Here is a 27,945-nt window from a genome sequence, read left to right as displayed (position 1 = left end):
AGGGTCACCAGCAGCCTGCGAATCAGACCATGAACAACTCCTACTGGATGCACAGAAGCCTTCAAGTGCAGACGAACCTAAGTCCAAGCACATTATGTCTTATGTACCAGAATTCATTGATACCACCTTGAACTCTGAGCTCTTAAATTTCCTTGATCAACAGAAAGATGATTTTGACTGTAACTCAGAAAATGGGCATGGAGTTATAAGCTTTGGAGAACCATATGATTACCCTGGGGCAAAAGCTGCTAAGCCCAAATCAGAAGACCTCCCCGATGTTCTTGTTGAACTTGCCTCAAGAATAAAGAAGCATTGCCCTGGTACAGTTATTAATCAATGCTTGATCAACCGGTACAATGATGAGAGCAGCTTTCTCCCCAAACACTCGGACAACGAGAACTCTCTTGTGCACGACAGTTCGATTTTCACAGTATCCTTAGGAAGCCAGTGCTCGGTTAAGTTCTCAATGAAAGGCTCAACAAATGGGGAAGTCATTGAGACGATAGAGGGACGCAGTCTTTATATCATGAGCAAGCAGTCCCAGTTCCTCTGGGACCACAGAATAGATAAGAGCACTGAGAAGAGGGACATAAGATTCAGTATAACGTTCCGTTATGTTAGCAACAGCACCAATGCAACATTGATTATTGGTGACTCAAACACCCGGTTCCTCCGGTTTGGTGCAGGGAAAGGGACATTTGGTCACAAACTGCCTGGAAAAAGAGTTGAATGTTTCACAATAGATCAGTTAGACCCTGCTATTTGTGTAGGATACAAGAACGTTGTAGTACACTGTGGTGTAAATAATATTAAAAGGGGAGGGGGTGATGTTAAACATTGGGCTGATGAGCTGACGAAGAAGCTCAAGAATATTTGTGATTTGTGTCCATATTCTAAAGTTATAGTCTCACCCATCCTACCAACTAGGTCCTCCTGGCTGAATGACAGAGCCATGGAATTTAATAGTTTATTATTTGGTTACTGTAATACTAACACTAGGATAGGAACTTTAGATTTTGATAGTTTTGTCGATGAAGAGGGTCTACTGAACAAGCAGTTCTGTAGATACAAGAAGCCGGATGACCCAATCCACCTTGGATCAAACGGTATCTTTAAACTCTCTCGGGCAATTGCCCATAAGATCCTAGGTAGCCCCGTTGATGGGAGGTTGTTCAGTGCTGTTGCCAAGGCCCAAAATAGATTTTCCCCACGTCCCCGTAGATCTGTACTTCAGTCATGATAGTCAAACTAATATGCGAAATTTGCTGCTGCTGCAATAGACCTGTGCGTGCTGGACATCCATTCATAATTTGTCAGATGTGTGACAAAATAATGCACAAAAAATGCAAAACTGATGATAACATAGTCAAATTTCGAGATGGAACATACTGCAAAATATGCACTGATGCCAATGATATTGTTCGGTACAACCCTTTCTACCAAGCTCCCCACTTTGCAAACAATGGCCTCATTGATGATGAGCCAGTCAATTATATAGAATCTATCTACAATAGCTCAAAGGTTCTTGAAAATTGCAAAACATTCTCCATAAAAGAGTTGAATGCCACCATCCTACCTAAAAAATCAGTTAAATATTTGTCCAAATTATTTCTTAACATTGATGGAAATGCATCCAACTTTGACAACTTTGCAGTTGAGCTGTCTTGTATCGACCACAAATTCTCTGTTATCGGCCTTGCAGAAACAAACACCAATCCCGAAAATGGAGCCCTGTATCAGCTTAACGGATACTCCTCCTGTTATCAATCACGTTACTTTTGTCAAAAGAAAAACCAGTTCAAGAGTAAAGGGTCAGGAGTGTGTCTTTACCTGCACGATTCCCTTAACTTTAACAAGATTACTGGCTTATCTCTCTGTAATGAACACATAGAATCACTATTTGTATCTATCACTAGCTTGCAAGACCCAACTGTTGTAGGGGTTATCTACCGTCCCCCGAACGCATCACTTGAACTGTTCAACGAAGCATATGAACGTATTCTCTCAAAATTGAATGGCAAAAAAGTATACATTCTTGGTGATTTCAATGTCAACATTTTGAAAGACCCATCTCCATCAGAGGACAAATTCCAAGAAAATAATATTCAACAACGGCTTCACACCAACCATATCAGTACCAACACACCAAATGCCTGGCTGTTCCAGGACTTGTATCGACAATATCCACACCAATGTAGTAGACCAATCCCTTATTTCTGGTGTGATATCTGATAATATCTCCCACCATCACCCTGTATTCACTCTAGTTGAGCTTCCCCCTAACTCTGTGCCTAAACCTGATTCACCAGACAAAATTACCATACACTACGACTATAGTAATGCTAACCTAGAGAAGCTCTGTCTTGAAATAGAAAACGATATAGATAGGTTCCAGAACAGCTGTGACACATTTGACTCTTTCATGCAGTTATTTCAAGAAAAGATAGATTTGTCTTGCAAACTTCTTACTCCTAGAACCACTAAACGCAACAGCATAACTAACCCTTGGATTACCCAGGGGCTAATTAATTCCATAGACAAGAAAGCTAGGCTGTATTTCGAATGGAAGAAGACTTGTACATTAAAACTACCTGACGGGGATCAAAACAAGCACATCTGCTACAAGGAATTCGACAAGTTTCTCAAAAACTCAATAAATATGGCAAAAGCTATGTGCTATACTAGAAAATTCGAGAAGTACAGCATGAACTCAAAAAAGACCTGGGAAGTTATCAATGAACTCCGTGGTAAGAATATGTCTAGATGTAAGGACGATTTTGTCATAGATGGCCAGAGAATTACTTGCAGACGAATAATTGCTAACAAATTTTGTGAATACTTTACATCTCTTGCAAGCAATCTCAATAGAAATGTATTGTCGAACAATAGTATTTCTCTGGAACCAGTAGAATCATTTGCTCAATTCATGTCTAATTCAGTGTCCGACTCCATATACCTAGAAGAAACTAATGAAGATGAGATTATCGAGGTCATCAGAGATTTTCAAAATGGCAAGGCAAGTGACATACCTATAATCGTTGTAAAAAAATCGGCAAAGCTCATCGCTGGTACCTTGGCTAGGCTTTACAACATATGTATACAAAGTGGAACATTCCCAAGTATTTTTAAAACTGGTAAAGTTATTCCTATTTACAAGAAAGACAATAAGGAATGTATTGAAAATTATCGGCCTGTATCAATATTACCTTTATTTGGAAAAATTTTCGAGAAGGTCATTTACAAACGGCTCTATAATTTCTTCACATCTAAAGGTGTACTAACAGACTCGCAGTTTGGATTTAGAAAAGGCCATTCTACCGCCCATGCTCTACACAAATCTATAGACTCTGTTACAAAGTCCCTGGCTAGCAATAAACATGTCCTAGGCATATTCATAGACTTGAGCAAAGCCTTTGACACCCTTGATCACAATATTCTTCTAAGCAAGCTAAATTCCTATGGTATTAGGGGCACAGCACTAACTTTACTAAAAAGCTACTTGACTAACAGAAAGCAGTATGTGATGTATAACGATGTACCATCAGAAACAATGGATGTGGAATTCGGGGTTCCTCAAGGGTCAATTCTAGGGCCATTACTCTTCCTACTGTATATGAACGATATAGTAAACTGTTTTTCAGACAGTGAAGTGAAATTTGTACTTTATGCTGATGACACTAATATCTTCATATCAGGACCGTCTAGAGAAGCAACATACAAAAAAGCCAACTTAGTGCTTAAACATGGATGATAATTAATCACTCTACAGTCGACTGTCACGTGACGAAAACGCCGTGACTTGATTGGTTAACCTGATAACGCGCCGCAGATCTCTATAAACACAAATTATTCATCGCGCGTGCAGTAAACTCAAATTAAGTCCTAATTTGTTACCGAAATTTGGCAACTATCAACATCATGGCACAATTAAGTCGCATGCCCAGTAAATTGCTAATCAAATGTACGGCACTAATAATACAGTCTACACTTACAGTGTATGAATTCATGAACGAATTTATTAAGGCAGATTGGTAGAACAACGATCGTAAATGATAATTTGTATTAACAGTGGAAAGTGTTCTTAAGGGAGACTGTTGTGCAGCCATGTCGGGAGTTATAAAACACCGAACACGACATTAAAAACACTTTCCAACTACAAAACTTAACCACTAAACCAGCTTTGAGCACCATTTCTAGGTTATGAGACGGCTAAATGATGCGAATAATAAATCCTCAGAGCTCCTAGTACTCTACATTAAAAACACTTTCCAACTACAAAACTTAACCACAAAGCCATCTTTGAGCACTATTTCTAGGTTCTAAAACGACAAAACGATGCGAATTATAAATCTCCCACTACGTAAGCCGGTAAACTAATTAACCGGCTAAAAAAGCTGAGACGGCTATTATGTATTATCGTAACGACATGATCACGGCCGTTAAATGGCTATTAGTTGACTGTTCATAACAGCTGCTCTATATTTGTGCGCTCTATCATAAGGTTGTTTCAGAGCTGCTAAACTCCGGCTAATATAACAAGCCTTTTTATATAGCCATTTAAGATTTTAAATTTGCCCAAACTTGCTCAGATTATCCGTCTTATAAATCAAGAGGCTTGCATATAATGAACATGTTGACATGGGTGCAGAGTTGAGTCTGTACGGAACCTAGTAGTTTCAGTTCCTTGTTTAACTTGCCGTACAGCAAGGACATCCACTACTTTAGCCCGGCGAGGCACATAACTCAGTCTACAACTCCATGTCAAATGTTTCATATATTCATATATAGCCATGTAACTATCTGGAAAGTTTAAAGTCAGGGTCAGGATCAGGATCAGGATCAGGATCAGGATCAGGATCAGGATCAGGATCAGGATCAGGATCAGGATCAGGATCAGGGTCAGGATCAGGGTCAGGGTCAGGGTCAGGGTCAGGGTCAAGGTCAGGGTCAGGGTCAGGGTCAGGGTCAGGGTCAGGGTCAGGGTCAGGGTCAGGGTTAATTGTCGCCCACCCATTTTACCATGGAAACATGTAGTCATAAGCTATCTATATATAGTATTATCTACAACTGGTTTTCTTCTCTTATAGAAAAAGGGCTCTACTAGCTGTAGCTAGGAGCATGAAATATCGGTACAAAGCAAACTATGCAATTGTCAAACTATAAGTTTCATGTTTGAAAAGCAATCTTCAGTGACATAATTAACATAAAAATGGCAAACATAATACAACACAGTGCTCCTTTATCAAATTTTATAATTAACAATTAACAATTACTCAATACTACTAAACCTATATAAATAACTACAAATCCTAATTACTAATAAATACTAACTAAATATGTCTAACTAAGAATTTCCTAGAGTGCCTACATTTAGAAATAATTTCTGATCTTTTGTTAATAGTGCCTGGGGTTTTAAGTATGTACAGTTTCTCGTCTAAGCAGAGGCCACAATGTCCCGCTCCAGCCTTATATTTTTTCGATTTAGTAATAATCTTCCAGTCTATGCTATATTCTATCATCTTCTCCTTGAGGTCCCATATCAATTTTGATAACTCGGTACTCAGTCTGTGCTTAGAATTCTTAAAACTTTGTCGATGATTGTACCACCGTGTCTTAAAACTGTTTTCAGTCAATCCAATATAGGCCGTTTCCTTGTTAGATGCCGTTTTAACGGTTGCTTGGTATACTATGCATTTGGCCAGACATTGTCCTTTGAGGGGGCACTTCGAGGCGTCTCTGCAATTACACTCTTTTTCTGGAGCCTTTTTCTTTTCAGATTGTTTCTCTAGGACTGATTTGTTGTGTCCTTTGAGTATCCTTCCCAAACTGGGCATGCAACAGTAGCTTATTTTCACGGTATTCCTATTGATGATTTTATGTAACGGTAGGTTTTTCGGGAAATGCTTATCGATAAGAGCGAAGAACTTTCTTCCGATGTTGGTTGAAACATTTGCACTGAATGGGGGATTGTACCATAGGATGTTCCTCTTCCGCGATCTCTTTCTCTTTTTAGGCGGTGGTGTTATCTATATATAATATTATACATTGCACATCGTTTATTAATTGTAATTAAAGCAACTCATTGAATGTTTTATCTGGCAACAGTTATTATACATAGTGTGCACTGAGTAGGAATGTGAGTATGCATTTTTTGTACTTATTAACGGTGAATCTTAACGTGGGCTGATTTTATTTGGTGATATCAATTATTTCATAGCCAAACTGGGGAAGGTTAAATAAAACAAGTTGTAATTAAATTAAATTAGCTGATAGTAGAAACTTTTCGCAAATAAACTGTGAACAGTGAACAGTGAACACATATAATTTGAGAGAGAATTGATTCGTTCACCGGACACATACATTATACTGTCCAGAGATATTATGGGAGGTTCAAGCTTATTAAAAGATTCTTTGAACTTTTGAAAAGTAGCAAAAATTGAGAAAAATTGATAATCTAGGAGGGGATAGGGAGTTGGTTCAAACATATAAGTAATAAAACATGTTTTATTTTGCAGAATTATACAATATGCATAAGGGATGATGGGGCGATGACGTGATTATAATTATATATGATAAAGTTCCAGGTGGTGACTAATTGAAGGCGTGTAAGTGTGAGGATGAAGAATCAGCCTTGATGCATGAGCTGGAAGGGTGAACGAGGTAAAAATATGTACATGGTACAATTTCATAGAAACTGAGAACAAAAATCCTTTACATCAGTACAGACCGATATGCTTGCCTTCAATTACAAACCTTGCTTTAAAAATGATATTGTTATTCAAGTTAAAAGCCTTCGAAGTTTTTTAATAAACTATCGCATGATATTGTATATCAATCAAATTGCAACTCTTAAGTTAACGTGTTGTTTAATTGTATTACTGAGTCATAAATGAACACTTGTAGTACGTACCTATATGGCGGTTGATCTGCAACTTGTCCCATGCTGATGAACCTGATAATTAAAATATTTGTTGTAAATATCTATAATATTCACACTAGATTCTAGACGGCAAAGTTCGAATTGCAGTCGGAACTGCAGAGTGGAGACGTACATTTTGTTAATTTACTAAAGTAACTGGTAAAAACACTTCTATGGAAATAAAACCAGGTTATATAATAAATTTATAGTCTATTAAACTACATCGATAATAGTATATTATATGGATAACAATAATAATAATATCAGTTTCGGCTGCTCAGGTCAAAATCCGAAAACCTATCATTTTATGCAGCCTAGATTTAATGATTCAAATAAGAAGCGCAGTGTTCCTAAAGTAAGACCGTAGACTTTTACAATAGCTGGATCAGCTGGCTTAAGGAAAAACAATATATGCTCTTCGCATAAAAAAACACAATTAAAACGAATGCAAAATTTGTGATTCTACTTCTAGGATGACATATCAAAAATATTTTTAAATAGGACTCAAGCAATCAGGCGTAATCTAAACTAGTTTATTGATACTTGGCTTTGCTTTATATTAAAATCTCAGCATTTTGATCCAGCGAAAAATTCTATTTGTACCTCGACTCATATGTCATACGAAACAGTACACTAGAAAATACGGCTCAACAATTTTAACTTCTGAAGGCGGCTCTGTATCATTTTACATTCTGACAACAGTCCTTCTATGCTATGTCAACAATTTAAAAACCTATTCATTCAACTTATAGGATTTCAAGGTATTACACAAGTGACAATGATGAATCATGGATGATAATTGATTATTCATTATTGACGAAAACTCGACAAGCAAGTTTGAAACCCAAAGTAAGAAATCGGGATCAAATATGATTGACACGTAACGCGCGCGTATAACATGTGCTTATCCAATGCGAAACTAAAAGTGGTGAAAATGGAAGAATCGACTGTAGAGTGATTTAGCGCGACCGCTTAAACCTGTCTCGATTTATATGAAATGTAATCTACTTCATATCAACATGTCAAAATGCTGCTACATCCATTTTAAACCTGCCTCTGAATATGATGACACTTGTGCACGGACTAGACCATTTGCTACCCTGCTAGATGAATCTAGATCAATATTCATCAATGGTAAGGTTATCACTAAAGTCAAGGATACCAAATTCTTAGGTGTTGTTATAGATAGTAAGCTAAACTGGTCTGCCCACATGCACTACATCCGTAAAAAACTGAGGTCCATGACTGGTGCAATCTGTAGAATTCGGCACTCGATACCTGCTGAACTATATTTAAAAATATATAATGCTCTATTTGAATCACATCTAAGTTATGGTATAAGTGTTTGGGGAGTTGTCCTCAAGGAACGGTCAAATGATAGTCTTTTTATCACACAGAAGCACTGTATAAGAATCCTTTTTGGTGATCTCGACTCATATCTAGATAAACAATCAACATGTGCAAGAACTAGACCATATGGCATGCAAATACTAGGCCATAAACATTTTGAAAAGGAGCATACGAAACCCATTTTTAATAGGTTAAAAATTCTTACGGCTCAAAACTTGTACAAATATCACTGTATTTTAGAATTCTCTAAGATTATCAAGTACCACTGCCCATACTCCCTTTATGAGGTGTTGTGAATTGTAATATTATGCAATATAATGATTATTAACCATTTCTATCCTTAGCCTAGGATTCAAGTCCAAGTTATAACAAGTGTATCAATTCTCTGAAGAACTCACGAATTATAGATAAAATATCAAATCATAACAATGGCGACGCGGATGTATGACCAGAAATTGACCACCAACATCGGATCCAACATCAGGTTGTGGTTCACCCAATTCGAAGTATTCGTTAAACATCAACAAGCAATCGTAGAGCCAGTAATTGAAGTTGTACCGGAGAACCTGAACGCAGATGTAGAGGCAAGAACCGCCTGGACTACAGAGCGAGACAGGAGAAACGACCGGAATGTACAGCTACAGTGGACTCAGATGTTGATAGTATCAATGGACGCAGCAATGTTCAAAAAAGCGTACCACTTCGCAAAACCAGAGGATATAACCACAACGGAGTACAAAGTAATAAAACAGAAACTTTGTAACCATTACTCACCAAAACCAACAAAATTCGCTCAAAGATACGCCTTCACCCGAATCTTTCAAGTGAAAGGAGAGCGTGTGGCAGAGTACGTCGAAAGACTAACCGAAACTGCCATGGACTGTGAATTTGAGAACGAGTTGGAATCGAGAATGCTGGACCAATTCATAGCTGGACTGTGTGATGAAAGCGTGAAAGCGAAACTCCTGAAGAAAACAGATTTAACATTAGCAACAGCGAGAGAGCATGTAGCAACTTTAGAGAAATCTGTGGAAGAAGCTCAATATATGTCGAAAAATAGTGTTACTGTCAGAAACAGTGGAACTTCTGGAACTGTGAATAAGGTTTCGGATAGGAAATCAAAGCATTTCAGAAAAGAAAGTAGTTTAAAACCAAGAGGAGAAATGTACTGTGAAAAGTGTACATTGCGCAGTCATAACACAAGGACTGTAAAACAGTATGCAGGAAGTGCAAAGAGAAGTACCACATTGCTAGAAACTGCACGGGTACTAAGAAGAACTATAAGTACAGAAAAGGTGATAAATCTCACCATGTTGAAGAATCTTCCGAGACCGATGAGAATGACGAGAGCGACGTCGAGATAGCTTTTGTTTGTGTTGAGGAGAAATCAGTAGATATGTTTAGAGTGAGAGAAAGTGAAAACGAATTGATTGAAATTGACAAATTTGATTATTCGAAGTTATTACCCTCTGATGATTATTCTGAATTTGACACAGTTATTGAGTATGATGATTCAAATTTAGATGCTTGTGATGACTCTTCTTCTATAGAATTGATTGACAATCAAGAGATTGTTGAATTCAATTGTAACCATACTTCCTCAGAAAAACTGTTAGTGCCAGTGAAACTAAATGGACGAGATTTGAACATGGAATTTGACTCCGGATCAAGCGTAAGTATTGTTAGTTGTAATGTGTTGTCTAAGGTAGGATTAGATTTACTTCCTCTTATACCTTCGGCAAAAAGACTGAGAGCAGCGAACAATGAGAGACTACCAGTGATGGCGAAAGCACAAGTCGACGTAGAATTCAATGGAAAGATGATTCCAAAACTAGACTTATTCATTGTGGAAGGAAAATGTCCATCATTAATGGGACAATCTTGGATAACCAGATTTTTAGGAGATGACTGGTTGGAGACAACACTGAAGAGATCAAAGACTGCTATTTCTTCTTGTTTTGATTTTTCCCCATGTGTAAGTAAGTCTGTGAATGTTAGTAATGTCCATGTTAGTCCTGTCGAAGTCCAGTCCTGTGTGTCCCTTTTACCTCTTAGTCAGAGACCCTCAGAGAGGGGTGAACAAAGACCCTCAGAGAGGGGTGATCAAAGAACCATGAACGAGGGAACAGTCACACAGAAGAAAGAAGTTCAGAAACCTTTGAGAAGTTTAGACGAGCTGAAAATCAGTCCTATTTTTGAAGAAGGACTGGGGCTCATCAAAGGAGCAATGGCAAAACTAGTGCTGAAAGAAGATGCTCAACCAAAATCGTTGGGTGTGAGACCTTTGCCGTACGCGAAAAAGGATCAAGTAGGGAAAGAGCTGACAAGAATGTTGAACGAGGGAACACTAACCAAGGTAGAGGGAGCAAGCCCTTGGGGAACACCTATAGTCCCCGTGTTCAAAGGAGAAAAGACTCGTATATGTGGCTCGTATAACCTTACTTTGAATCCTGCTATGGCAGCACAGCAGTACCCACTGCCGTCTATAGAAGAGTGCCTGAACAAAGTAACGGGAGGACAGCAGTTTACAAAACTAGACGTTAGAGCTGCATACAATAACATCCCAATCAGGAAAGAAGACAGAATACTGACAACGATTAACACCCATTTAGGACAGTTATTGTGGAATCGTTTACCCTACGGTATTTCTCCAGCAGCAGCCATTTTTCAAGAGACCATAGATCAGACATTGGCAGGGATACCAATGTGTTGTTGCAGAGTGGACGACATCCTCGTTTCCGGAAAGGACAGAGAGGAACACCTGAGAATACTCAACGAAGTTATTGGCCGATTGGAAAACCAAGGATACAGATGCAAGATGGAAAAGTCAGAATTCTTAAAAGACTCTGTGATTTACCTAGGACATGAGGTAAACAAAGACGGGATCAGACCCGTTAAGTCGAAAGTGGAAGATATGCTAAACATGAGAGCACCACGATCAGTAGAAGAATTAGTATCATTCTTGTCAGGAGTGAACTACTACAGGAGGTATCTACCAAACATGTCACAGGTTGTTGCTCCATTAGATGAACTCAGAAAGAAAGGAGTAGAATGGAAGTGGACAAAGAGACAACAAGAAGCTTGGAAGAATTTGAAGGAACTACTTAGCTCGGATGTAGTGCTGACTTTGTACGATCCTAAGAAACCGCTGAAACTTGACACCGACGCCTCTCCGACCGGATTGGGTGCAGTACTGTCACATACAATGCCTGATGGATCGGAACGTCCAATCGAGTATATTTCAAGGACTTTAACTGCAGCGGAAAAGAACTACGCACAAATCGACCGTGAAGCAGCAGCGATTGTGTGGGCTGTTAAACGTTTCCATTTGTACCTGTATGGAAGGAAGTTTAAACTGATAACCGACAACCAGCCACTAGTACACATCTTCAGCAAAAACAAGCAACTGTCAGTCATGACCGCAGCAAGATTAACCAGATGGTCATTATTTCTCATGGATTACGACTATGATATCTGCTACAGATCAACCAAAGCCCATGGGAACGCTGACATGTTATCGAGACTACCAAGACCACACACCCCAGAAGATGAAAAGGAAACAGAAAACGATTGGGTACAGAGTGTGGATATAGAAAATACAGGATTAACGGCTAAAAACATCGAATCACATACCAGGAAGGACCCTGTCTTATCGAAAGTTCTACACTACGTGAAGAATGGATGGTCAGATAGAGAAACAAATTTCACAGATGAAATGACCGCTTATTGGAATCGGAGAAACGACATTTCAATAGAAAACGGATGTTTGACATGGGGTTGCAGAGTTATCATTCCAGTTAAGTTAAGGACTACGGTATTGGAGATGTTACACGCAACACACCTAGGTATCAGCAGGATGAAAACATTAGCACGATCTTACGTATATTGGCCGTTAATAAACTCAGAGATCGAGCAAATAGCTAACACGTGCACAACATGTGGGAAACATGGGAAGAGTTTACCAAGTTTGATTGAACACCCATGGACCAGACCATCAATGCCTTGGCAAAGAGTCCACATTGATTACGCTGGACCATTTCTCAACAGCATGTGGTTAGTAGTTTATGACGCTCATTCACGTTGGCCTGAAGTGGTAAAGATGAACAATAACACCACATCATCAGCAACGATCAGAGCTTTGAGAACCATTTTCAGTAGATTCGGACTACCGTTTGTTATAGTGAGTGACAACGGAACAAACTTTACTTCACAGGAATTCGAAGATTTCTTGCAGAGGAACAACATACACCACTTAAAGACAGGAACGTATCACCCAAAAAGTAATGGATGCTGTGAGAGATTTGTAGGAACATTCAAAGACGCGATGAAAAAGATGTATGAAAATTGTAAAGATGTCGACAAGAATCTAGCAAATTTCTTAGTTAACTACAGAATCACTCCGCACAGCGTTACTGGGATACCACCGTCTGAAGCACTATTTAAGAAGCTTTATGTAAGAACAAGGTTGAATCACGTATTTCCAGCAGATCGTGAAACGTCTGAAAGATTGAACGTGGATAAAGAACAGGAAATACTGAATGCCAGCAGAATCAGAAACCGCCAGTTTGAAGACAAGCAGAAAGTATATGTGCAACCACAGAACAAAGACACTTGGAGTCAAGGAGAAATTCAACGAAGAATCGGGAACTCTAACATGTACGAAGTTATGTTTGACGGAAGAAACGTGATTAAACACGCAGACCATATCAAGCAAAGATCAGTTTCGGTACTACAACAAGCAGAGACGTCGGAAAAGGACAATTCTCCAGAGACTGAATGTTTTACTTTACCTAATTCTAGTACGGTTGTGTCGTCAGAACAATTAACTGAAGTTGATTTACCTAACACACCTCTCAGAACGAACGAACCAGAGTTAACTAACAATAACCCCAGTTCAGGTGAAGCACAAGAAACTAACCAAACTCGCAGGTCAGAGCGATTAGCTCTAAAACCTAAACAATCTTATGAAAAATATCGTTAAGATCAAACGTTAAGATTTTACACACAATTGTTTTTGAGTATTACACGAATTTTATACGGTGAATTTTTTACACAATATGTACAGTTAACTGAATATTGACAAGGAGTAAGAAATCCGAGAAGGACATTGTTTTTTTTAAATAATTTTGTTTCGTATAATTAAAGCATCGTGCATTTTTTAAACCAGAATTGATTGATTATTTCGGAATCGAAAGCTTTGAATGTTCACGTATTTGAATGACAGAAGAGAGAGAGGAAGGATTTTATGGAACGCGCAGAACGTTTTAAATTTTATAAAGTAATTTATGTCCAGTACTTTTATGCGCGCTGTTTTTATCCTAACACGAGGTATTGAAAGATGAAGGAGGAATGTTGTGAATTGTAATATTATGCAATATAATGATTATTAACCATTTCTATCCTTAGCCTAGGATTCAAGTCCAAGTTATAACAAGTGTATCAATTCTCTGAAGAACTCACGAATTATAGATAAAATATCAAATCATAACATGAGGCTATCAACATTTCAAACCGTGCAACGAGTCTAACAGTTATTCTTCTAAATAAATCAAATACCTTTTTGTTTAATGCAGCCAAGCTTTGGAACACTGTTCATAAAAAAATTTTAACTTCAAGCAATTGTCTAGAAACTTCCATTAACTTGATAAAATTGAGAACGAAAGCACTATTAATACAATCACAGGCTGCTGACTTAAAAGAGACTTGGACTCCAAACAATTTTAAGTTACAGTAATTTAATCTGATTGCAGCAGCACAGCACACAGCACATAACATAATTTAAACTATTGCTATCATTATTGTACTACAGACTGAAAATATCTCAGATCTATTTTGGGCGTTTTTAACAACTTGTAGTTGTAATTCTTAAATATTAGATATCCTAATTTATAACTTTTTAATCAGAGTGAATTAATAATTGATATTTGATAATTTATTTATTTGATAGTTTAGTCTGATATTGATATTAATATTGATTATATTGATATTGTTATTATTGAATGAAGCTAATTCCAGACATAAATAATACTACTTCTATTAACAAAGGGACTTGGAGTATAAACGACCAATTTTGCATAATTGTCTTTCCAACCAAGAATTCAGGAGGCAAGGGTGGGTGCGTAAACTTTATGGTCTGCACTCTCAGATCCTGTATCACCCTGGATTCATTTCGACGTATTTTTGGTAAAAGTATACATATACTTTCTGGTCACTCTCTTGCTACTCCAAGTCCCCTAAGATATATGGTCTAAAGTTTGCACTAGTTATATATATAAAATATGTTTTTGTCTGCTTTAACTGATACTAAATAAAATTGTTGTTTTCTTGAAATTGTTGTTTTCTTGAGCGTGCGACAGCAGCAGTTAGCAGCAGTTTCTTTGCACTTTAGTTTCCCTGTGTGCTGCTTTGTTCTATCTATATTATAGAGCCCTTGCGCTAATTGTAGTAACGCGCACCCACCTCCCAGCTTGTATTGTGAAAGAACTAAGCCCGCAGTTCACATAGCCATGTGTATACGCGTACCATGCGTGACGCGCTAGTTTCACAAGTTGAATATATCCTTTGCCGCCTACGGAGGTCGCGCGCTACTGCAAGCGAGAGGGCTCTGGTTATAGAGCAACGCCTGCAGTACCGCGTGGCGCGAAAGCACATGGTTAGGTGAATGAAAACATCGTCGATGACGCTCGACGTGAATTGTGAACCAAATTAAATCGGCGCGTGCGTCGGTTAGAGGAAAGAAACATTTTTAGGAAAGAAACATTTTTATTTACCGCAAAACAATCAATACATAATGTTATATTCATAAATAAATTCAAATTCAATTTCAAACACATATACAGTACGCCGCGCACACAGCCACAATTTTCAATTGTTCAGAAATTCGTAGGTCAGCTGTAGGCGCCGCGCACAGGATCTATTTAATTGTTATTTTACAATTACATGTCGCATTTCTTAATTACCAGAGCAAAAATTTCAGAAGCAAAATAATTTAAAACATATTTCTGTCGTTCACGCAGTACAGGCCGTGAGCACTGCAATCTAATTAATAGATCGATTGTAGCGCGATGCACTACTGGGTCGCGCGCGCATCAAATAATGCTTCTTCGGTAGATCGGCGGGATGCACCACTGCAGTGCCTCACCGAGCTGCGAAGGATTGACATCGTGAATCAAATAGATCTAATAATAATAATGGAGAAATTCCAAAAACCGCGCGCTCGTTATTTCATATTTGTGATTAAATTGAGTGCGCGCCTCTGTGAACAGCAGTACCGCTCAAGCATGAAGTACTAAGCGGTACGCAGTTCTGCGTGAGGCGTAGACATTTGTAGCACACGTTTCATTCAACTAATCAATTATGTGACATGTAATTATATTAAAGCAAAAAGAATATTAATTTTAGTAATCAGATCTCTTATCACTACTTTCAGATCTCTTATCACTACTTTCAGATCTCTTATCACTACTTTCAGATCTCTTATCACTACTTTCAATTCGTTTTAAAAATCTTGCTCTGCCTGTTTATTGAAATTTGAAGACATGTCTCATCATGGCAATTCTCAACAAAACTCGGATCGCCGACAGAGCAAGGCTTCCCGTAATTCCTACTGTCCCGTGACTTCTCAGTTTGGCAACGGTTATCAGCACGATCAGATGCCACGTCAACAACTACAACAGCCACAGCTACCTCACTTTTCCAACGGTGAGTCAGAACTAAGATCAGTTCAAGAGTTATGGAAATTTATGCAACATCTAGAAACCGAACTTAGTATAGCTCGTAGTGATCATGCTAAATTGTTGGACGACTTCGTGGAACTTCGACACGTTAACTCAAAGCTCAGCAAAGTTGTCGATCGTCAAGCGGAGGCGATCTGCAAACTAGAAGTGGAACTAGATAATTTAGATCAATACTCACGTAGGGAAAACGTTTGTTTTACCAATTTGCTAGTTAATGAGAGCAATAGTTGTGAGGACCAAGTGGTCTTGTTGTGTGAACAGTTAGGTGTGGACATTGTTAAGGATGACCTTGTAGCCGCTCATCCCTTGAAGGGCAAGAAGGGTAAAGCCCCTAGGTTTATTGCTCGCTTCAAAGATAGATCAACAGCACAGAAAGTGTTTAGAAATAGGAAAAGCACTAAAAACATTTCCCCAGATAAAAAGAAATTGCTGTTTGAGAACCCCGAAAAGGGTGTCGGGGTACAGCCCAATATAACATATAAACGAGCGGCATTATTAGGGCAGGTCAACGATGCTGTCAGATTTGGTGGACTAAACTCTTGTTGGGTTGACTACAAGAATGGGAATGTTTTATTGAGAATGAATGCTAACGGTAATCCTAAGCTGATTAGGAATACTGCTGATTTGTTGATTTGTGTGCCTACTTTTGAACCTAAAGAGTTTTTGTTTTGTGAGAGCCCCTTTTTGAACAATACTGAATTCACACCGTGAGATGAATATTTCTAATACAACTATTTTTCAGATTTTAATATTTCTAACAGAGAGTTATGGATGACGGAGTTTCAAACATGACCCTTCCCAACATCCTCATTCCCTCTGACCGTAAGCAATGCGTCTTCTGTCATAAAATTTTGTACTTTCACCAATTCATTCTACGTTGCAACAACTGTAAGGACATATATCATGGATCTTGTTTAAAGCTAGACAATAGTACCATATTTATACTTCAGCAATTTGTATGGTATTGTAAAATATGCTATGACGATTATATTGAGTATTATAAGTGTGTGACATGTTTAACAAATATTGATATATTTAATGAAAAGATTGCACAGTGTAAACAATGTTTCAAAATGTTGCACAAGAACTGTGTTAAGTCTAATATTTGTTCGTCATGTATGCCCTTACCCTTACTTGACTTAAACACTGCTACTACCAGTACTGTTGAATATATTGAAACTGATTTTTATTCCGAACAACCGTTCTTTGCTCCTTTTGAATATTATTACAATGAAATGATAGATTTTATCCCGGATGTTGAAACTCTTAGCGAGAATTTACAAGATTGCAGCCAGATACTGCGTCAGTGCGTCTATTATAAGTTAGATGATTTTGAAGAAAAAATGAACGACAATGGATTATCGTTATTAAGTTTGAATATTGATGGATTCAGATCAAATTTTGACTGCTTTTTAGTGCACCATGGACGTTTCAAAGCTGATGGATATTTCCTTTGTGAAACTAATGTAACAGAACATGAGTCACAACCATTTTACATACCGGGTTATAATAAATTTGTACTTAATCGATTATTGAAGGAGGATGGAAAGCTTAAACACAAAGGTTCTGGTTTGGTAACGTTTTTGCGTGACAAATTTAATAATATTAATCAAAAATTTGAGCTTTGTTATTCTACCGTTGATTTTGAATCACTTTGTGTTGAAATAACAGTTAAATCTGAAAAGTTACTAGTTGTTAATTGTTATAGATCACCAAGTGGAAACTTTGATTCATTTATCGATATGTTTGGCAGTATCTTAAGTAAATTGAACACATTTAAGGGACACAAAAGCTATATTCTTGGTGACTTTAATGTAAATCTATATAACTCCAATTCTAGTGTTGTTAGGAGATATTTAGACTGCATGTTTAGCAATAACTTTTTACCAATTATCTCACGTGCTACTCATTTTGGAGGCTTAAATGGCACATGTATTGATCATATACTTACTAACAATATATCTAACATAATTTGTAACGGCCTTATACGATGTAATATAAGTCGTCACCTTCCTACATTCGTAGTTTTGGACTATAATTTTGATCCTAACGAAAAGTGTAGAAATAGAAATAAAGTAAATATTAATGACTTTTTATTACAAGGGTTTTTGAATGATTTTAAATTATTAAAATTTGATCTTGAAAGTGATTCTGCCGAAAATATGTATTCCTTTTTTGACAGAAATTTTAGAACTCTGTATGATAAGTGGTTTATTAAAAGTCAGAAGTCTAGTGGTAATAATTCTCTTCTTCGCTCTGATTGGATTTCAATAGGAGTGGCCAAGAGTAGTGACACTAAAAACAAACTCTATGATATTTGGGTTATGAATAAAACTAGAGTTAATTGGAACAAATATGTTGATTACAAACGAGTGTTTGATGCTATTAGAAGTAAAGAAAAATTTGAGTATTTTGATAAATGTTTTAAAGCAAATCAACATGATTTGAAAAAGACTTGGAAACTGATAAACGGTTTACTAGGTAGGAAGAGATCAAACAGATTACTAGTTTTTCCTAATCAAGATGCAGCGCATAATTTTAATTATTATTTTGTTAATATTGCTAATGATCTTTTACTAAAAACGTATGGTGAAAATGCTAACGCGGATTTAACAGATTTTAATAAATATATGCCTGAGAGGAACATAAGCGAGCTATCGGATATTAATTTTTCAAGTGAAGAAATAAATAATATTATAAGTAAGCTTAATAATAGCAAGGGTACGTATTATTCTCCTAGGGTCCTCAAACTTTTAGCTACCACTTTAAGTCCTTTACTGGCTGATATTTTTAATAAATGTGCAAATGAAGGTTATTTTCCGAAAGAATTAAAAGCAGCAAAAATAATTCCTTTGTATAAGAATAAAGGATCTATTTCTGATATAAGCAATTATCGTCCTATTTCAATGTTACCTGTTTTTGCTAAGATTTTCGAGAAGTTAATACATAAAAACGTATCTGATTTCTTTAATAAGCACAATCTTTTCTGTGATAATCAGTTTGGTTTCCGCAGTAAGCACTCAACCTTTCATGCACTTGTTTCAGCAGTAGAAAATCTTCATGATGCTATCGATAATAAGAATTTTACATTAGGTATATTTATAGATTTTTCCAAAGCTTTCGATACAGTGCGGCATAATATCTTGTTAGAAAAGCTGGAGAACTATGGTATTCGAGGAAATGTCATTAAATTATTAAACAGTTATTTATCAGATCGGTTTCAGTATGTTAGCTATGGGGGATTCGAAAGTTGTCTCTTGAAAATAACCTGTGGTATTCCACAGGGGTCAGTGTTAGGCCCCCTGCTCTTCATTATTTTTATCAATGATTTGGCAAATATTTGTGAGTTAGCTAAATTTATCCTCTTTGCAGATGATTTAAACCTTTTTCTTCAAAATAAAGACCGAAATTTACTCTACAAAAATGCTAATGAGGTATTATCAAAGATTCACGACTATTGCTGCTTAAATAGGTTAATCATTAATTTTGAAAAATGCTGTTTTATGGAATTCGGAAGTAGTAAAGTTCCTAAGAATCAAAAGTTTGTTGGAATACTTAACAACCAGTTTAATCAAGTGAATAAGTGTAAATTTTTGGGAGTCATTATTAATTCTAATTTAACGTGGAATGATCATATTACCAATGTAATAACGCAAGTTTCAAAATCTTGCGGATCACTCTACTCAATAAGTTCTATAGTACCAGCCAAAGTGTTAAGACAAGTATATATTTCACTTGTTCAACCATATTTAATGTATTGTATACCACTGTGGGGTGCTGTTTTTCACCATCCTTTGCTGCAAAAACTGTTTGTGTTGCAGAAAAAATGTATTCGTATTGTGAGTAGGAAAACAATAAAGATTGATCACAAGTTTCAACATACGAAACCAATGTTCTTTCGTTTGAAATTATTAACCTTGTTTAACTTATTTACATACTTTACTGGATGTATTGCAATGAGGCTACTTAAAGAACAAATTCCTGTTGATGTCTATCGCCGGTTTAGCAAGTCAAGTAGATCATGCAGACTTCTATATCCTAAATTCTCAATGTCTAAGACCAAGAATAGTAATTTTGTTTTTAATGCATCCAAAATTTTAAATTATCTTCTTGATCATGATGTACCGTATCATATTTTGTCAATTTCACTATTTAAAAAGAGATTTAAGAACCATTTGCTTCATATACAAAACCTAGGGCTAAATGGGGATCATGGATGGCTACCATGTAATCACGATATCTTCTCGAATGTATCAATTTCATAAAATAAGTTAAATTCAACTAGGGAAATATAAATTGAAGTTAATGTTTTGGGGACGTTTGTGTGTTTTTTGTGTGTATTTTATTGTGAGTATTTAAAACAAGATGGGGACTATAATTGTAACGGTTTAAGTGTATACGTCTTTATTAATGTTGCCTCCGATTTCACTACACTGACAACATTCACTTTTTATTTTTTGTGTTATTTTTTACTTGAGATCTCATATCATAAAATTTTACCATCGCGATACGGGTATTAATTTACCTCCCAGCGGTGAGACACCGCTTCCCTCCATCGCCATGTTTGAAGCTCTCCCATCATCTGTTCTACTTCAGAGGGAAGTGATTTATTTTATATTTTAAAATTGTTATTATTTAATATTTTCAACACTACTATATAACAAATAATTTGAGGATGTCCAATATGTCCATGGCTTGCTAAAGTCAACTGCATCGGGGGTACTATGATGGTCCAGGGGGTGCTGAAACAGAAGACTGGCACTCTTAACCTGTTAAGAAGTTAAGTAGTTGTAGTGAATAATGTTTCTGTTTGGCTCCATTCACACCACAATCCACAATTGGACAATTGGACAACCCTGATTAATGTGTAGATAGTGTTGAAAGAATTTTAAACTTAAAACTTGAACTTCACTTCTAATAACTTTTGGGGCTGTGCTCCAAGAACAGGCTGACATATATATATGGCTTACGGATTATATGTAATGTATTCTGATTAAATGATAGGGCTTGCCAGTCCAACCACCTCATATTTTTCATACTCACTCACTCTCTTGTCCCATGTGTCGTAGTCCGTCAGTCTGTTCAATTTTTCAATCTTTTGAATCATTTTGACTAATCCAGTTAACACTTTCATTGTTTTCCACAACAGAACATTTCAAACTGCTTTCTGCTCTTCCTTCTTTTCAGTGAGTGTGCTAGTTGGACGTGAAGGTGCCCCCTGGTCTGTCTGGTACCCCCATTGCCTCTTCACCATGATGGAAACCCCCACTGACACTCAAGAAAAGTGTGAGAAACCTCAACCTGTTGCAGACCAGACTTCATCCACTACGGTTCCCGATCAGGATACACCCACCACTTCCTCAGCTTCAGTCATAGACAATATTGACGAAATGCTTAGAGATGTCGATAAACTAATTCATTCAGAAAATCAGGACTCAGAAGAAGACAAAAATGTCAGCAGTCTCCTTAGTTTCTTCACAAATAGATCTGCTCCCCTCGACACCTATCTGTTAACCCACGCACAGAACCTACGCTCAGAGGTAGACTTAATCAAGATTAACATTTGCAGTATCCTGAAACTTGAAGTAAACAAGTTTGCGATCATTACACCAGCCATGATCAAGAGTTGTTCATCCCTGAACAAACTAACTTTAGCAGAAGGTCTCCTATCCCTGCTAGGTCTTGCTGAAAGTGTTTGTGCTGTAGTAAGTGGACAGAGATGTGAAAACGAAGTCAAGTCCTCTTCCTACTTGTCAGCTCCCTGCAGCTTGAGCATGCCAATGGGTCACACTACCTCGGATGGTAGCTCTCTACAAGATTCTCTAGAAGCCATTCAGAAGTCCATCAAGAACCTTAAAGACAACGATAGCCATCTCAGAACTCTCGACTCCATCAACAGCAAGCTTGCTGAGCTCAAACTTGACATAAACTGTTTTAAAAACAGTAGGTCATCAAATGTTTCCACCCCTGATCTGCCCATGCCTCCTTTTAATATAGGGTCACCTGCACCATGTGAAACGGACCAAGAACAGCTTCTCCTAGATGCACAGAAGCATGCAAGTGTAGACGACCCTAAGTCCAAGCATATTCTGTCGTATGTCCCAGAATTTGTAGATGAAAAATTGAACTCTGAGCTTTTAGTTTTCTTAGACCAACATAAGGAAGCCTTTGATAGTAACTCCGAAAATGGGCATGGGGTTCTGAGCTTTGGCGAACCTTATCAATACCCCGGGGCTAAAGCTGAAAAACCAAAATCGACAGACTTCCCTGATGTTCTGAATGAGCTTGTCTCCAAGATAAAGGAAGAATGTCCTAGTTCAACAATCAATCAGTGCTTGATAAATCGGTACACTGATGGGAACAGTTTTCTTCCTAAGCACTCTGATAACGAGCAATCACTGGTCCATGATAGTTCCATATTTACAGTATCCTTAGGTGGTGATTGCTCTGTAAAATTCACAAAAAAGGATCAGCTTGAAGGAGAGGTCGTAGAGACAATAGAGGGACGTAGTCTCTATGTCATGAGCAAACAGTCCCAGTTTCTTTGGGACCACCGAATTGATAAAAGCACAGAAAAGAGGGACTTAAGATACAGTATTACCTTCCGCTACGTAAGCAGGAGCATCAATGCGACCTTGATTGTCGGTGATTCAAACACCCGGTTCCTCAAATTTGGGGCTGGAAAAGGAACATTTGGACACAAGCTGCCTGGGAAAAGAATCGAATGTTTCACAATAGATCAGTTAGACCCTGTTCTTTGTGTTGGATACAAGAACGTTGTAGTACACTGTGGTATAAATAATATCAAGAGGGGAGGGGGTGATGTTAAACATTGGGCTAATGAGCTGACGAAGAAGCTCAAGAATATTTGTGATATGTGTCCATATTCTAAAGTTATTGTCTCACCCATCCTTCCAACTAGGTCCTCCTGGCTGAATGACAGAGCCATGGAGTTTAATAGTTTATTATTTGGGTACTGTAATACTAATACTAGAATAGGCACTTTAGATTTTGATAGTTTTGTTGATGAGGAGGGTCTACTGGACAAGCAGTTTTGTAGATATAAGAAGCCGGATGACCCAATCCACCTGGGGTCAAGCGGTATCTTTAAACTCTCCCGGGCAATTGCACATAAGATCCTAGGTAGCCCCGTTGATGGGAGGTTGTTCAGTGATGTTACCAAGGCCCAAAAAAGATTTTCCCCACGTTCTCGTAGATCCGTAGTTATGTCATGATAGCCAAACTAATATGCGAAATTTGCTGCTGCTGCAATAGACCTGTGCGTGCTGGACATCCATTCATAACTTGTCAGATGTGTGACAAAATAATGCACAAAAAATGCAAAACTGATGATAACATAGTCAAATTTCGAGATGCAACATACTGCAAAATATGCACTGATGCCAATGATATCGTTCGGTATAACCCTTTCTACCAAGCTCCCCACTTTGCAAACAATGGCCTCATTGATGATGAGCCAGTTAATTATATTGAATCTATCTACAATAGCTCAAAGATTCTTGAAAATTGCAAAACATTCTCAATAACAGAGTTGAATGCCACCATCCTACCTAAAAATTCAGCTAAATATTTGTCAAAATTATTTCTAAATATTGATGGAAATGCATCAAACTTTGACAACTTTGCAGTTGAATTGTCTTGTATCGACCACAAATTCTCTGTTATCGGCCTTGCAGAAACAAACACTAATCCCGAAAATGGAACTCTGTATCAGCTTAACGGATACTCCTCCTGTTACCAATCACGCTACTTTTGCCAAGAGAAAAACCAGTTCAAGGGTAAAGGGTCAGGAGTGTGTCTTTACCTACACGATTCCCTTAACTTTAACAAAATCACTGACTTATCTCTCTGTAATGAACACATAGAATCACTGTTTGTATCTATCACTAGCTTGCAAGATCCAACTGTCGTAGGGGTTATATACCGTCCCCCAAACGCATCACTTGAGATGTTCAACAAAGCGTATGAATGTATTCTCTCAAAACTGAATGGCAAAAAAGTATATATTCTTGGTGATTTCAATGTTAACATTTTGAACGACCCATCTCCATCAGAGGACAAATTCCAAGAAATAATATTCAATAACGGCTTCATACCAACCATATCAGTACCAACTCACCAAATGCCTGGCTGTTCCAGGACCTGTATTGACAATATCCATACCAATGTCGTAGATCAATCCCTTATTTCTGGTGTGATATCTGACAAGATCTCCCACCATCACCCTATATTCACTCTTATTGAACTTTCCCCTGACTCTGTGCCAACACCTGATTCATCAGACAAAATTACTATACACTACGACTATAGTAATGCTAACTTAGAGAAGCTCTGTCTTGAAATAGAAAACGATATAGATAGGTTCCACCACAGCTGTAACACATTTGACTCTTTCGTGCAGTTATTTCAAGAAAAGATAGATTTGTCTTGCAAACTTCTAACTCCTAGAACCACTAAACGTAACAGCATAACCAACCCTTGGATCACCCAGGGCCTCATTAACTCCATCGACAAGAAAGCTAGGTTGTATTTCGAATGGAAGAAGACTTGTACATTAAAACTACCTGATGGGGATCCAAACAAGCACATCTACTACAAGGAATTCGACAAGTTTCTCAAGAGCTCAATAAAGATGGCAAAGGCTATGTGCTATACTCAAAAATTCGAGAAGTACAGCATGAACTCAAAAAAGACTTGGGAAATTATAAATGAACTCCGTGGCAAAAATGTGTCTAGATGTAAGGACGATTTTGTTATAGATGGCCAGAGAGTTACTTGCAGACGAATAATTGCTAACAAATTCTGTGAATATTTTACATCTCTTGCAAGTAATCTCAATAAAAATGTATTGTCAAACAATAGTATTTCTCTGGAACCAGTAGAATCATTTGCTCAGTTTATGTCTAATTCGGTATCTGACTCCATATACCTGGAAGAAACTAATGAAGAAGAAATTATAGAGGTGATCAGGGATTTTCAAAATGGTAAGGCGAGTGACATACCTATAGTTGTTGTTAAAAAACCGGCCAAGCTCATTGCTGGTACCTTGGCTAGGCTTTACAACACATGTATACAAAGTGGTACATTCCCAAGTATTTTTAAAACTGGTAAAGTTATTCCTATTTACAAGAAAGACAATAAGGAATGCATTGAAAATTATCGGCCTGTATCAATATTACCTTTATTTGGAAAGATCTTCGAGAAGGTCATTTATAAACGCCTCTATAATTTCTTCACATCTAAAGGTGTACTAACAGACTCACAGTTTGGATTTAGAAAAGGCCATTCTACCACCCATGCTCTACACAAATCTATAGACTCCGTTACTAAGTCTCTGGCAAGCAATAAACATGTCCTAGGGATATTCATTGACTTAAGCAAAGCCTTCGACACCCTTGATCACGATATTCTTTTATGCAAATTAAATTCCTACGGTATTAGGGGCACAGCACTTACCTTACTAAAAAGCTATTTGACTAACAGAAAGCAGTATGTTATGTATAACGATGTACCATCAGAAACAATGGACGTGAAATTTGGAGTACCACAAGGGTCAATTCTAGGGCCGTTACTCTTCTATTGTATATGAACGATATAGTAAACTGCTTTTCAGACAGTGAGGTGAAATTTGTACTTTATGCTGATGACACTAATATCTTCATATCAGGACCATCTAGAGAAGCAACATACAAAAAAGCCAACTTAGTACTTAAACATGTCTCGATTTACATGAAATGTAATCTACTTCATATCAACATGTCCAAATGCTGCTACATACATTTTAAACCTGCCTCTGAATATGATGACACCTGTGCACGGACCAGACCATTTGCTATCCTGCTAGATGAATCTAGATCAATATTCATCAATGGTAAGGTTATTACTCAAGTCAAGGATACCAAATTCTTAGGTGTTGTTATAGATAGTAAGCTAAACTGGATTGCCCACATGCACTACATCCGTAAAAAACTGCGATCTATGACTGGTGCAATCTGCAGAATTCGGCACTCGATACCTTCTGAACTATATTTGAAAATATATAATGCTCTTTTTGAATCACATCTCAGTTATGGTATAAGTGTTTGGGGTGTTGTCCTCAAAGAACGGTCCAATGATAGTCTTTTCATCACACAGAAGCACTGTATAAGGATCCTTTTTGGCGACCTTGACTCATATTTAGATAAACAATCAACATGTGCACGTACTAGACCATACGGTATGCAAAAACTAGACCATAAACACTTCGAAAAGGAGCATACAAAACCCATTTTTAATAGATTAAAAATTCTTACAGCTCAAAACTTGTACAAATATCACTGTATTTTAGAATTCTCTAAGATTATCAAGTACCACTGCCCATACTCTCTTTATGAGGCTATCAACATTTCAAACCGTGCAACGAGTCTAATGGTTATTCTCCTAAATAAATCAAATACCTTTTTGTTTAATGCAGCCAAGCTTTGGAACGCTGTTCATAAAAAAATTTTAACTTCAAGCAATTGCTTAGAAACGTCCATTAGCTTGATAAAACTGAGAACCAAAGCACTATTAATACAAGCACAGGCAGCTGACTTAAAAGATACTTGGACTCCAAACAATTTTAAATTGCAGTAAGCAAGTCTAATTGCAGCGGCACACACTTACTATTACTATCATGATTGTACTATAGACAGAAAATCTTTCAAATCGATTTTGGGCGCTTTTTAAACATTTGTTGTAATGTTTTTAGATAAGTTAAATATCTAAATTTATAAAATTTTTTATCGGAATGAATTAATTGATATTTAATAATTTATTCGGTAGGTTTATCTGGTATTGATATTGATTATATTGATATTGTTATTATTGAGCGAAGCTAACTCTAGACATAGTTAATACTACTTCTTTTAAGAAAGGGACTTGGAGTATAAACGACCAAGTTTGCATAAATTTCTACCCAACCAAGAACTCAGGAGGCAAAGGTGGGTGCGTAAACTTTTGGTCTGCACTCTCCGATCCTGTATCACCCTGGATTCTTCTCGACGTATCTTTGTAAAAGTTATATACCTTTTAGTCAATCTCTTGCTACTCCAAGTCCCCTAAAATATCTGATCTAAAGTTCGTGCTAGTTATATATATATGAAATATATTTTTGTCTGCTTTAATTGATACTAAATAAAATTGTTGTTTTCTTGAAATTGTTGTTTTCTTGAGTATAACAAATACATTTTCTAATCGTGTAAATCGTGTAATCGTGTAATAATTGACGTAAACATATGTGTTTAAATAACATTTATAATCTAGCGAGTTACCAATAATACAATACTATTTGTTTGTATTATTGATTATATTTGTGTTTACACTAGCCTATATTATGATGGAGATATACATTATATAATTGCTCCAATATTCAACACTGCTAAACAACAAATACCTACTCGCCCATCGATGAAGCAGTCGCCAAAACAAAGCTCAAAGTTAATATACCTTCGTACTTCGTTTTGGAAACTGTAGAATGCCAGTAAATAATTAGTATAGTGTTTCAATCGTGTATTCGATGGGCAAGCACTCGCCACTCGAGGCCGAGACAAACGGCACCGGCTCCGCCCCGCAACCATGAAGTAATGTAAGCAGTAAGGCGGGGCGGTGGTGAGCGCCGTTTATACGGCCCACAGCACGAGACATTTTGAGCTCCAAGACTTAAGACTATAAAAGTCCCGAGTTAAACGTAGCGACTTACCATCGTCAGCCGTCAAAAATTTAGAATTTGTATGTTATAAACTCTACATCTGATATCAGTATAACATGTAATTTAGTTTGTTATTGGCTAAATTTTTAACTCGATTAAGCGATGCAGACGGATGAACTAGGCTCCTCCTCCGTCAAAAACACAATGAGAGGGGATTGTGGAAGGACACGAACACTATTCGTTAACTCGTA

At 37.3% G+C, this 27,945-nt stretch overlaps 1 protein-coding gene across 2 annotated transcripts in view; it reads left to right on the top strand.

The window, feature by feature from the left end:
- Positions 1 to 27,945, top strand: part of LOC134813704 (armadillo repeat-containing protein 3-like) — a 44,623-nt gene that overhangs the window by 1,356 nt on the left and 15,322 nt on the right. The window contains exon 1 of one of the 2 annotated variants that reach the window (XM_063821557.1): positions 20,655 to 20,679. The exons of the other annotated variant lie outside the window; for it this stretch is intronic. The gene's annotated coding sequence lies outside the window, so the exon portion shown is untranslated. Of the gene's footprint in view, positions 1 to 20,654; positions 20,680 to 27,945 lie in introns of those variants that run through there. 2 annotated transcript variants of the gene reach the window in all.

This window comes from Bolinopsis microptera, chromosome 4 (genome assembly GCF_026151205.1).
Source record: "Bolinopsis microptera isolate Bmic1 chromosome 4, MBARI_Bmic_1.0, whole genome shotgun sequence".
Classification (NCBI taxonomy): domain Eukaryota; kingdom Metazoa; phylum Ctenophora; class Tentaculata; order Lobata; family Bolinopsidae; genus Bolinopsis; species Bolinopsis microptera.
This window is presented reverse-complemented; position numbering and strand designations above follow the sequence as displayed.